The sequence below is a fragment of the Myxine glutinosa genome, chromosome 4, assembly GCF_964187855.1.
Source record: "Myxine glutinosa chromosome 4, kmMyxGlut1.1, whole genome shotgun sequence".
Classification (NCBI taxonomy): Eukaryota; Metazoa; Chordata; class Myxini; order Myxiniformes; family Myxinidae; genus Myxine; species Myxine glutinosa.
This window is the reverse complement of record NC_136264.1, coordinates 30032340-30045699: the sequence shown is the minus strand read 5'-3', so window position 1 is coordinate 30045699 and position 13360 is coordinate 30032340. Positions and strand designations below refer to the sequence as shown.

The 13360-nt window shown below is 33.5% G+C and overlaps 1 protein-coding gene across 18 annotated transcripts in view; it reads left to right on the top strand.

Moving 5' to 3' along the window:
* LOC137418304 (COP9 signalosome complex subunit 1-like) overlaps positions 1–13360 on the top strand; it is a 90267-nt gene that overhangs the window by 67425 nt on the left and 9482 nt on the right. The window lies entirely within an intron of this gene.

Below are 13360 nucleotides of genomic sequence, written 5' to 3'. Positions count from 1 at the left end.
TTAACTCAGGCACCTTTTGAGTTAGGAAGCTGATATTTGGACATGCCAATGACCAGGTGATTTGGCTGCAAAGGATATTTTTGATTTATTAATTAATCAATTAATCGATTAATTATTTAATTATTCGATTAATGACAAAAAATTTTTTTTTTTTAAAGTTACAGATTCTGATGAAATAGTGGTAGTTTATGTGTTCTCTGACCAAATTGATTAATAATTTAATTTTTTTATGATTATTATTTATTTATTTTCATTATTAATCATTTATTTATTTTCTTTCTCATTTGGCCAATATCTCAGGCACCTTTTGAGCTGGGAAGCTAATATTTGGACATGAGTGACCAAGTGATGTGGCTATCAAGGATATTTTTGATTTATTGATTAATCATTTCATCTATTAAGTATTTATTGATTAATCGATTAATTATTTATTGAGTAATCAATTAATTATTTAATTTTTTATAAATGACTTATTTAATTAAATTTCTAAAAGATACATCTTCGGATGAAGCACTAGTGCTTTAGGTATGCTATTAGCCAATTGATTAAGAAAATATTTTGTGATAATCTTTTATTGATTTTAATTATACAATTAATCAATCAATTAGTGTACACCTCTCCCTCCCAATGCAGCCTCAATGAGCTGCACTGCGGTATTGACGGGCGCCGGAGGCGCCCCGGCAATGCCGCTCTGTAGGATATTTAATTATTTGGCATGGGGGCGGTGTACTTTGAATGTATGTGTACTTGTTGTACACCGCTCCTTTCCTATGCCATCTCCAGGCATTGCAAATCGTCATTGCCGGGCACCAAAGGGGGCTCGGCAGTGACGCACGCTGAAAGAGAGTACTCAGTTTTCACTCTGGTTTCTTGTTTGTTTGTTTTCTTGCTTTCTTGGTTGTCCGGACGATATCTCAGCCATCCTTTGAGCTAGGAAGCTGAAATTTCGGCACAGTCGTGAGCAAGTCCTTTGTCAAATACGGTATTTTTTGTTTTTTGAATAATCAATTAATTGAGGAGTTATTTAATTATTAGCGTTTAATTAAGTACTTATTTAATTAATTAAATTTCATTTCTCTTCTGACCATTATTAACTCAGGCACCTTTTGAGTTAGGAAGCTGATATTTGGACATGCCAATGACCAGGTGATTTGGCTGCAAAGGATATTTTTGATTTATTAATTAATCAATTAATCGATTAATTATTTAATTATTCGATTAATGACCCAAAAAATTTTTTTTTTTAAGTTACAGATTCTGATGAAATAGTGGTAGTTTATGTGTTCTCTGACCAAATTGATTACCAATTTAATTTTTTTATGATTATTATTTATTTATTTTCATTATTAATCATTTATTTATTTTTTTTCTCATTTGGCCAATATCTCAGGCACCTTTTGAGCTGGGAAGCTAATATTTGGACATAAGTGACCAAGTGATGTGGCTATCAAGGATATTTTTGATTTATTGATTAATCATTTCATCTATTAATTATTTATTGATTAATCGATTAATTATTTATTGAGTAATCAATTAATTATTTAATTTTTTATAAATGACTTATTTAATTAAATTTCTAAAAGATACATCTTCGGATGAAGCACTAGTGGTTTAGTTATGCGATTAGCCAATTGATTATGAAAATATTTTGTGATAATCTTTTATTGATTTTAATTATACAATTAATCAATCAATTAGTGTACACCTCTCCCTCCCAATGCAGCCTTAATGAGCTGCACTGCGGTATTGCCGGGCGCCGGAGGCGCCCCGGCAATGCCGCGCTGCAGCATATTTAATTATTTGGCATGGGGCGGTGTACTTTGAATGTATGTGTACTTGTTTGTTTTCTTTCTTGGTTGTCCGGGCGATATCTCAGCCATCCTTTGAGCTAGGAAGCTGAAATTTCGGCACAGTAGTGAGCAAGTCCTTTGTCAAATACGGTATTTTTTGTTTTTTGAATAATCAATTAATTGAGGAGTTATTTAATTATTAGCGTTTAATTAGGTACTTATTTAATTAATTAAATTTCATTTCTCTTCTGACCATTATTAACTCAGGCACCTTTTGAGTTAGGAAGCTGATATTTGGACATGCCAATGACCAGGTGATTTGGCTGCAAAGGATATTTTTGATTTATTAATTAATCAATTAATCAATTAATCGATTAATTATTTAATTATTCCATTAATGACATTTTTTTTTTTTTTAAGTTACAGATTCTGATGAAATAGTGGTAGTTTATGTGTTCTCTGACCAAATTGATTAATAATTTAATTTTTTTATGATTATTATTTATTTATTTTCATTATTAATCATTTATTTATTTTCTTTCTCATTTGGCCAATATCTCAGGCACCTTTTGAGCTGGGAAGCTAATATTTGGACATGAGTGACCAAGTGATGTGGCTATCAAGGATATTTTTGATTTATTGATTAATCATTTCATCTATTAATTATTTATTGATTAATCGATTAATTATTTATTGAGTAATCAATTAATTATTTAATTTTTTATAAATGACTTATTTAATTAAATTTCTAAAAGATACATCTTCGGATGAAGCACTAGTGGTTTAGTTATGCGATTGGCCAATTGATTATGAAAATATTTTGTGATAATCTTTTATTGATTTTAATTATACAATTAATCAATCAATTAGTGTACACCTCTCCCTCCCAATGCAGCCTCAATGAGCTGCACTGCGATATTGCCGGGCGCCTCAGGCGCCCCGGCAATGCCGCGCTGCAGCATATTTAATTATTTGGCATGGGGCGGTGTACTTTGAATGTATGTGTACTTGTTGTACACCGCTCCTTTCCTATGCCACCTCCAGGCATTGCAAATCGTCATTGCCGGGCACCGAAGGGGGCTCGGCAGTGACGCACGCTGAAAGAGAGTACTCAGTTTTCACTCTGGTTTCTTGTTTGTTTTCTTGTTTTCTTGGTTGTCCGGACGATATCTCAGCCATCCTTTGAGCTAGGAAGCTGAAATTTCGGCACAGTAGTGAGCAAGTCCTTTGTCAAATACGGTATTTTTTGTTTTTTGAATAATCAATTAATTGAGGAGTTATTTAATTATTAGCGTTTAATTAAGTACTTATTTAATTAATTAAATTTCATTTATCTTCTGACCATTATTAACTCAGGCACCTTTTGAGTTAGGAAGCTGATATTTGGACATGCCAATGACCAGGTGATTTGGCTGCAAAGGATATTTTTGATTTATTAATTAATCAATTAATCGATTAATTATTTAATTATTCGATTAATGACAAAAAAATTTTTTTTTTTTAAGTTACAGATTCTGATGAAATAGTGGTAGTTTATGTGTTCTCTGACCAAATTGATTAATAATTTAATTTTTTTATGATTATTATTTATTTATTTTCATTATTAATCATTTATTTATTTTCTTTCTCATTTGGCCAATATCTCAGGCACCTTTTGAGCTGGGAAGCTAATATTTGGACATGAGTGACCAAGTGATGTGGCTATCAAGGATATTTTTGATTTATTGATTAATCATTTCATCTATTAAGTATTTATTGATTAATCGATTAATTATTTATTGAGTAATCAATTAATTATTTAATTTTTTATAAATGACTTATTTAATTAAATTCCTAAAAGATACATCTTCGGATGAAGCACTACTGTTTTTTTTTGATTTATTGATTAATCATTTCATCTATTAATTATTTATTGATTAATCGATTAATTATTTATTGAGTAATCAATTAATTATTTAATTTTTTATAAATGACTTATTTAATTAAATTTCTAAAATATACATCTTCGGATGAAGCACTAGTGGTTTAGTTATGCTATTAGCCAATTGATTATGAAAATATTTTGTGATAATCTTTTATTGATTTTAATTATACAATGAATCAATCAATTAGTGTACACCTCTCCCTCCCAATGCAGCCTCAATGAGCTGCACTGCGGTATTGCCGGGCGCCGAAGGCGCCCCGGTAATGCCGCGCTGCAGCATATTTAATTATTTGGCATGGGGCGGTGTACTTTGAATGTATGTGTACTTGTTTGTTTTCTTTCTTGTTGTACACCGCTCCTTTCCTATGCCACCTCCAGGCATTGCAAATCGTCATTGCCGGGCACCGAAGGGGGCTCGGCAGTGACGCACGCTGAAAGAGAGTACTCAGTTTTCACTCTGGTTTCTTGTTTGTTTTCTTGGTTGTCCGGACGATATCTCAGCCATCCTTTGAGCTAGGAAGCTGAAATTTCGGCACAGCAGTGAGCAAGTCCTTTGTCAAATACGGTATTTTTTGTTTTTTGAATAATCAATTAATTGAGGAGTTATTTAATTATTAGCGTTTAATTAAGTACTTATTTAATTAATTAAATTTCATTTATCTTCTGACCATTATTAACTCAGGCACCTTTTGAGTTAGGAAGCTGATATTTGGACATGCCAATGACCAGGTGATTTGGCTGCAAAGGATATTTTTGATTTATTAATTAATCAATTAATCGATTAATTATTTAATTATTCGATTAATGACAAAAAAATTTTTTTTTTTTAAGTTACAGATTCTGATGAAATAGTGGTAGTTTATGTGTTCTCTGACCAAATTGATTAATAATTTAATTTTTTTATGATTATTATTTATTTATTTTCATTATTAATCATTTATTTATTTTCTTTCTCATTTGGCCAATATCTCAGGCACCTTTTGAGCTGGGAAGCTAATATTTGGACATGAGTGACCAAGTGATGTGGCTATCAAGGATATTTTTGATTTATTGATTAATCATTTCATCTATTAAGTATTTATTGATTAATCGATTAATTATTTATTGAGTAATCAATTAATTATTTAATTTTTTATAAATGACTTATTTAATTAAATTTCTAAAAGATACATCTTCGGATGAAGCACTAGTGGTTTAGTTATGCGATTAGCCAATTGATTATGAAAATATTTTGTGATAATCTTTTATTGATTTTAATTATACAATTAATCAATCAATTAGTGTACACCTCTCCCTCCCAATGCAGCCTCAATGAGCTGCACTGCGGTATTGCCGGGCGCCGGAGGCGCCCCGGCAATGCCGCGCTGCAGCATATTTAATTATTTGGCATGGGGCGGTGTACTTTGAATGTATGTGTACTTGTTGTACACCGCTCCTTTCCTATGCCATCTCCAGGCATTGCAAATCGTCATTGCCGGGCACCAAAGGGGGCTCGGCAGTGACGCACGCTGAAAGAGAGTACTCAGTTTTCACTCTGGTTGTTTGTTTGTTTTCTTTCTTGGTTGTCCGGACGATATCTCAGCCATCCTTTGAGCTAGGAAGCTGAAATTTCGGCACAATAGTGAGCAAGTCCTTTGTCAAATACGGTATTTTTTGTTTTTTGAATAATCAATTAATTGAGGAGTTATTTAATTATTAGCGTTTAATTAAGTACTTATTTAATTAATTAAATTTCATTTCTCTTCTGACCATTATTAACTCAGGCACCTTTTGAGTTAGGAAGCTGATATTTGGACATGCCAATGACCAGGTGATTTGGCTGCAAAGGATATTTTTGATTTATTAATTAATCAATTAATCGATTAATTATTTAATTATTCGATTAATGACCCAAAAAAATTTTTTTTTTAAGTTACAGATTCTGATGAAATAGTGGTAGTTTATGTGTTCTCTGACCAAATTGATTACCAATTTAATTTTTTTATGATTATTATTTATTTATTTTCATTATTAATCATTTATTTATTTTCTTTCTCATTTGGCCAATATCTCAGGCACCTTTTGAGCTGGGAAGCTAATATTTGGACATAAGTGACCAAGTGATGTGGCTATCAAGGATATTTTTGATTTATTGATTAATCATTTCATCTATTAATTATTTATTGATTAATCGATTAATTATTTATTGAGTAATCAATTAATTATTTAATTTTTTTAAATGACTTATTTAATTAAATTTCTAAAAGATACATCTTCGGATGAAGCACTAGTGGTTTAGTTATGCGATTAGCCAATTGATTATGAAAATATTTTGTGATAATCTTTTATTGATTTTAATTATACAATTAATCAATCAATTAGTGTACACCTCTCCCTCCCAATGCAGCCTTAATGAGCTGCACTGCGGTATTGCCGGGCGCCGGAGGCGCCCCGGCAATGCCGCGCTGCAGCATATTTAATTATTTGGCATGGGGCGGTGTACTTTGAATGTATTTGTACTTGTTTTCTTTCTTGTTTGTCCGGGCGATATCTCAGCCATCCTTTGAGCTAGGAAGCTGAAATTTCGGCACAATAGTGAGCAAGTCTTTTGTCAAAAACGGTATTTTTTTTTTTTTGATTAGTCAATAAATTGAGGAGTTATTTAATTATTAGCGATTAATTAAGTACTTATTTAATTAATCAAATTTCCTTTCTCTTCTGACCATTAACTCAGGCACCTTTTGAGTTAGGAAGCTGACATTTGGACATGCCAATGACCAGGTGATTTGGCTGCAAAGGATATTTTTGATTTATTAATTAATCAATTAATCGATTAATTATTTAATTATTCGATTAATGACAAAAAAATTTTTTTTTTTTAAGTTACAGATTCTGATGAAATAGTGGTAGTTTATGTGTTCTCTGACCAAATTGATTAATAATTTAATTTTTTTATGATTATTATTTATTTATTTTCATTATTAATAATTTATTTATTTTCTTTCTCATTTGGCCAATATCTCAGGCACCTTTTGAGCTGGGAAGCTAATATTTGGACATGAGTGACCAAGTGATGTGGCTATCAAGGATATTTTTGATTTATTGATTAATCATTTAATCGCTTAATTATTTATTGATTAATTATTTATTGATTAATCAATCAATTATTTAATTTTTTATTCATGACTTATTGAATTAAATTTCTAAAAGATACGTCTTCAGATGAAGCACGAGTGGTTTAGTTATGCTATTAGCCAATTGATTATGAAAATATTTTGTGATAATCTTTTATTGATTTTAATTATACAATTAATTGATCAATTAGCGTACACCTCTCCTTCCCAATGCAGCCTCGATGAGCTGCACTGCGGTATTGCTGGGCGCCGGAGGCGCCCCGGCAATGCCGCGCTTTAGGATATTTAATTATTTGGCAAGGGGGCGGTGTACTTTGAATGTATCTGTACTTGTTTGTTTTCTTTCTTGTTTTCTTTCTTTCTTGTTTGTTTGTTTGTCCGGGCGATATCTCAGCCATCCTTTGAGCTAGGAAGCTGAAATTTCGGCACAATAGTGAGCAAGTCCTTTGGCAAAAACGTTATTTTTTGTTTTTTGATTAATCAATAAATTGAGGAGTTATTTAATTATTGGCGATTAATTAAGTACTTATTTAATTAATCAAATTTCCTTTCTCTTCTGACCATCAACTCAGGCACCATTTGAGTTAGGAAGCTGATATTTGGACATGCCAATGACCAAGTGATTTAGCTGCAAAGGCTATTTTTAATTTATTAATTAATCAATTAATCAATTAATAGATTAATTATTTAATTATTCGATTCATGACTAAAAATTTTTTTTTTTGAAGTTACAGATTCTGATGAAATGGTGGTGGTTTATGTGTTCTATGACCGAATTGATTAATAATTTAATTTTTTTATGATTATTATTTCTTTATTTTCATTATTAATCATTTATTTATTTTCTTTCTCATTTGGCCAATATCTCAGGCACCTTTTGAGCCTGGAAGCTAATATTTGGACATGAGTGACCAAGTGATGTGGCTATCAGGATATTTTTGTTTTATTGATTCATCAATTAATCAATTAATCGATTAATTATTTAATTATTCGATTCATTACTAAAAATAAAAATAAAAGTACAGATACATTCAAAGTACACCGCCCCCATGCCAAATAATTAAATATCCTACAGCGCGGCATTGCCGGGGCACCTTAGGCACCCGGCAATACCGCAATGCAGCTTTAGCTGCATTGGAAGGGAGAGGTGTACACTAATTCATTGATTAATTGTGTAATTAAAATCATTAAAAGATTATCACAAAATATTTTCTTAATCAATTGGCTAATAGCATAACTGAACCACTAGTGCTTCATCCGAAAATGTATCTTTTAGAAATTAAATTAAACTAGGGCATGCCCGTACTATACACAAAGAATTAAGTTAAGCACCCCTACACAACGAATTAAGGTAAGCACCCCCTAATATATATTCTTTGTGTATATGTATACATTGGCATATATTCTAAGGTATGTGAGATCAAATAATGATTGGTATGACATTAGCAATTATCCATTGATGAAATTGAGTGATCAAAGTGAAAAAAAGTGATTGGTTGAGTCAGTGATCCGATCACGTGGGTCCTACACACGTTATTGACGCAAAGATCGCTGGAGGTCTTCTCAGAACAATGACTGTACGTTAGAAAACATAAACGTCATCCACACTGTCCGTGATGGACCTATAGCTCCATACTTAAATTGAGGTGAAAATATGCCTAAAATTCCCAAAATATTTCACCTTAAATTATTCAGAATAAAATATTGAAAACGGCATGATTGTTATGTTTTTATGTGACCATAATATCACTTCTCCAGAAAATATAGCAATATCATGGGTATATTACACTGTTTTGACGACAACAAACTTGTAATGTGCGAGGTTGTAAAAAAACGGGGGGGGGTGCTTAACTTAATTCTTTGTGTATATATATAAGCTAGGACGTGCCCGTACATGGGTGCCCGTTCCTTGCCAAAAAAAAAAAAAAAAAAAAATTTGTGTAGGGGTGTGTGTGTGTAAACATCCTAGGGCGTGCCCGTACGTGGGTGCAAAAAAACATGCGTGCAAACAACAACAACAAAAAAAAACTTTGAAACCACGTGGCAGTAACGACCACAGAACCCCCCCCCCCTCTATTTACATGAATGGTTTGGTCCATTCGCAACGACCACAGAACCCCCCCCTCTATTTACATGAAATGGTTTGGTCCATTCGCAACGCCAAAGCGAACGGCGAACGGCTAAATCGCCATAGCTCGGTAACTACTTGTCCGATTAATTTCAAACCTTGAAAAGGCACATCCTCGGGTCCCCAGCAATATACCTGGCAAGTTTCAAGTATATCGGACCGGTAGTTGTCGAGAAACAGCGGTCACAGACAAACATACACACATACACACATACACACATACACACATACACACATACAAACACACATACACACAGAGATTAATGGAATTATAGATAGATAAGTCATTAATAAAAAATTAAATAGTTAATTGATTAATCAATAAATAATTAATCAATTAATCAATAAATAATTAATCGATCAAATGATTAATCAATAAATCAAAAATATCCTTGATAGCCACATCACTTGGTCACTGTCATGTCCAAATATTAGCTTCCCAGCTCAAAAGGTGCCTGAGATATTGGCCAAATGAGAAAGAAAATAAATAAATGATTAATAATGAAAACTAGAACGGGCACTCGGTAGAGCGCATACCTTCGCCGCAGCTACTGTTCTGTACTTGGCATGGGAGTGTAGGGAACAGAACAGTGAACAGTTTGGTGCTGATTTCATGCAAATCGGATAAGAATTGACCGAGTTATGACAAAAAACGCACATTTTGCAAGGTCGTGACCCCCCTGACCTTTGACCCCCAACCGCTAACAAGGGTAATGTCTTCACTGGGTCATGTCGTATATCACAAGATCGGGCATTGAATTCTGAACATTTTGGCATTAGTTGCATGCCAATTGGATAAAAATTGACCGCGCTATGGTAAAAATACGATTTTGACCTTTTCGTGACCTTGACCTTGACCTTTGACCCGATTGCTCCCAAAATCTAATCAAATGTGTCCCGTATAATAACCAATCATCCCACCAAATTTCATGCAATTCGGTTGAATACTTTTTGAGTTATGCGAATAACATACACACACACACACACACAGACATACAAATAAATACACAGCGATCAAAACATAACCTTCCGCTTTTGCGAAGGTAATAAAGAAATAATTAATCATTAAAAAATTAAATTATTAATCAATTCGGTCACAGAACACATAAACCACCACCATTTCATCAGAATCTGTAACTTTAAAAAAAAATTTTTTTAGTCATTAATCGAATAATTAAATAATTAATCGATTAATTGATTAATTGATTAATTAATAAATCAAAAATAGCCTTTGCAGCCAAATCACCTGGTCATTGGCATGTCCAAATATCAGCTTCCTAACTCAAAAGGTGCCTGAGTTAATGGTCAGAAGAGAAAGGAAATTCGATTAATTAAATAAGTACTTAATTAATCGCTAATAATTAAATAACTCCTCAATTAATTGATTAATCAAAAAACAAGAAATACGGTTTTTGACAAAGCACTTGCTCACTATTGTGCCGAAATTTCAGCTTCCTAGCTCAAAGGATGGCTGAGATATCGCCCGGACAAACAAACAAGAAAGCAAGAAAACAAACAACCAGAGTGAAAACTGAGTACTCCCTTTCAGCGTGCGTCACTGCCGAGCCCCCTTCGGTGCCCAGCAATGACGATTTGCAATGCCTGGAGATGGCATAGGAAAGGTGCGGTGTACAAAATTCAGTTACAGATTCTGATGAAATGGTAGTGGTTTTTGTGTTCTGTGACCGAATTGATTAATAATTTAATTTTTTAATGGTTATTATTTATTTATTTTCATTATTAATCATTTATTTATTTTCTTTCTCATTTGGCCAATATCTCTTCGACATGACAGTGACCAAGTGATGTGGCTATCAAGGATATTTTTGATTTAATGATTAATCATTTCATCGATTAATTATTTATTGATTAATCGATTAATTATTTACTGATTAATCAATTAATTATTTAATTTTTTACTAATGACTTATTTAATGACATTTCTAAAAGATACATCTTCGGATGAAGCACTAGTGGTTTTGTTATGCTATTAGCCAATTGATTGACAAAATATTTTGTGATAAGCTTTTATTGATTTTAATTATACAATTAATCAATCAATTAGTGTACACCTCTCCCTCCCAATGCAGCCTCTATGAGCTGCACTGCGGTATTGCCGGGCGCCTAAGGCGCCCCGGCAATGCCGCGCTGTCGGATATTTAATTATTTGGCATGGGGGCGGTGTACTTTGAATGTATGTGTACTAGTTTGTTTTCTTTCTTGTTTTCTTTCTTGTTTGTTTGTTTGTCCGGGCGATATCTCAGCCATGCTTTGAGCTAGGAAGCTGAAATTTTGGCACAGTATTGAGCAAGTCCTTTGTCAAAAACGGTATTTTTTGTTTTTTTGATTAATCAATTAATTGAGGAGTTATTTAATTATTAGCGATTAATGAAGTACTTATTTAATTAATCAAATTTCCTTTCTCTTCTGACCATTAACTCAGGCACCTTTTGAGTTCGGAAGCTGATATTTGGACTTGCCAATGGCCAGGTGATTTGGCTGCAAAGGCTATTTTTGATTTATTAATAAATCAATGAATCAATTAATCGATAAATTATTTAATTATTCGATTAATGACTACATTTTTTTTTTTTTTAGTTACAGATTCTGATGAAATGGTGGTGGTTTATGTGTTCTCTGACCGAATTGATTAATAATGTAATTTTTATCTTGCCAAAACGAAGTTTTTGCAAGATGTATTAGTCAGCTTGTATGTTTGTTTGTTTGTTATCTTGCCAAAACGAAGTTTTTGCAAGATGTATCAGTCACCTTGTATGTTTGTTTTTTTGTTTGTTTGTGGTTAATCATTTTTTTTCACGTTTAGATCACTCTGTAGAGCACAGTTATTATTGGAAACTCCTGTAACTTCGCATATCAGAGTCCTATAGAGATACCCTTCAGCACACAAAATTTTGAAGGTCAAGGTCAAAGGTCAAGGTCACTTTGTGGTCAATCATGGAGGTCGACGAAACACTAATTTTTTGAGTAACTTTGATCGGATCGTCTCCAAACTTCATGGGAATCTAGTATATGGTCCGGCGCTCAGCTGATTAGTTTTTGGTGGCGATCGGCCTTGACCTTCATGGTTAGCGCTGGAGGTCGAAAATTATTGACCCCAAGGTCAAATTACGAAACCCTTATTTTTTGAGTAACTTTGATCTTATGATCTCCAAACTTGGTGGGTATATAGGGTGTGGTATGGCGCTCAGCTGATTAGTTTTTGGTGTCGATCGGCCTTGACCTTCAAGGTCATTTTGAAGGTCATTCAATTTTGACCAAAAGGTAAAATTTTCAAGTTTCAGTTACCATATCGAGTAGTACCTCAAATTGAAGCCCTTGTTGAGTGCTTTCCAAACATATAACTAGTTTGACAATGTGACGTCATTTGACGGCGTTATGACGAAAAAACTGCACTTTTCATGTATATTGTATTGCTTTAGTTCGCATTGTTTAGGTCACTCTGTAGAGCACAGTTCCCTTTGGAAACTCTTGTAAGTTCGCATATCAGAGTCTTTTAGAGATACCCTTTAGCACACAAAATTATGAAGGTCAAGGTCAAAGGTCAAGGTCACTTTGCGGCCAATCATGGAGGTCGACGAAACACTAATTGTTTGAGTAACTTTGATCGGATCGTCTCCAAACTTCATGGGAATCTAGTATATGGTCCGGCGCTCAGCTGATTAGTTTTTGGTGGCGATCGGCCTTGACCTTCATGGTTAGCGCTGGAGGTCGAAAATTATTGACCCCAAGGTCAAATTTTGAAATCGTAGGTACCATATCGAGTAATACCTCATATGAATGCCCTTGATGAGTGCTTCCCAGATCTGTAAACAGTTTGACGCTATGACGTCATTTGATGACGTCATGACGAAAAAACGGAATTTTCATGAAAAAATTATTTCCTCAGTTCTCATCAAAATCTTTCAATATTTCATGTGCGTTGGTCATGAAGACATACTATTCACCATACGAAATTATTAAGGTCAAGGTCAAAGGTCAAGGTCACTTGGCAAGATACGGTTCACCCTGTGGGTGACATATGTTTATTTTTTTGTTTGTGGTTAATCATTTTTTTTCACGTTTAGATCACTCTGTAGACCACAGTTATTATTGGAAACTCCTGTAACTTCGCATATCAGAGTCCTATAGAGATACCCTTCAGCACACAAAATTTTGAAGGTCAAGGTCAAAGGTCAAGGTCACTTTGTGGTCAATCATGGAGGTCGACGAAACACTAATTTTTTGAGTAACTTTGATCGGATCGTCTCCAAACTTCATGGGAATCTAGTATATGGTCCGGCGCTCAGCTGATTAGTTTTTGGTGGCGATCGGCCTTGACCTTCATGGTTAGCGCTGGAGGTCGAAAATTATTGACCCCAAGGTCAAATTTTGAAATCGTAGGTAC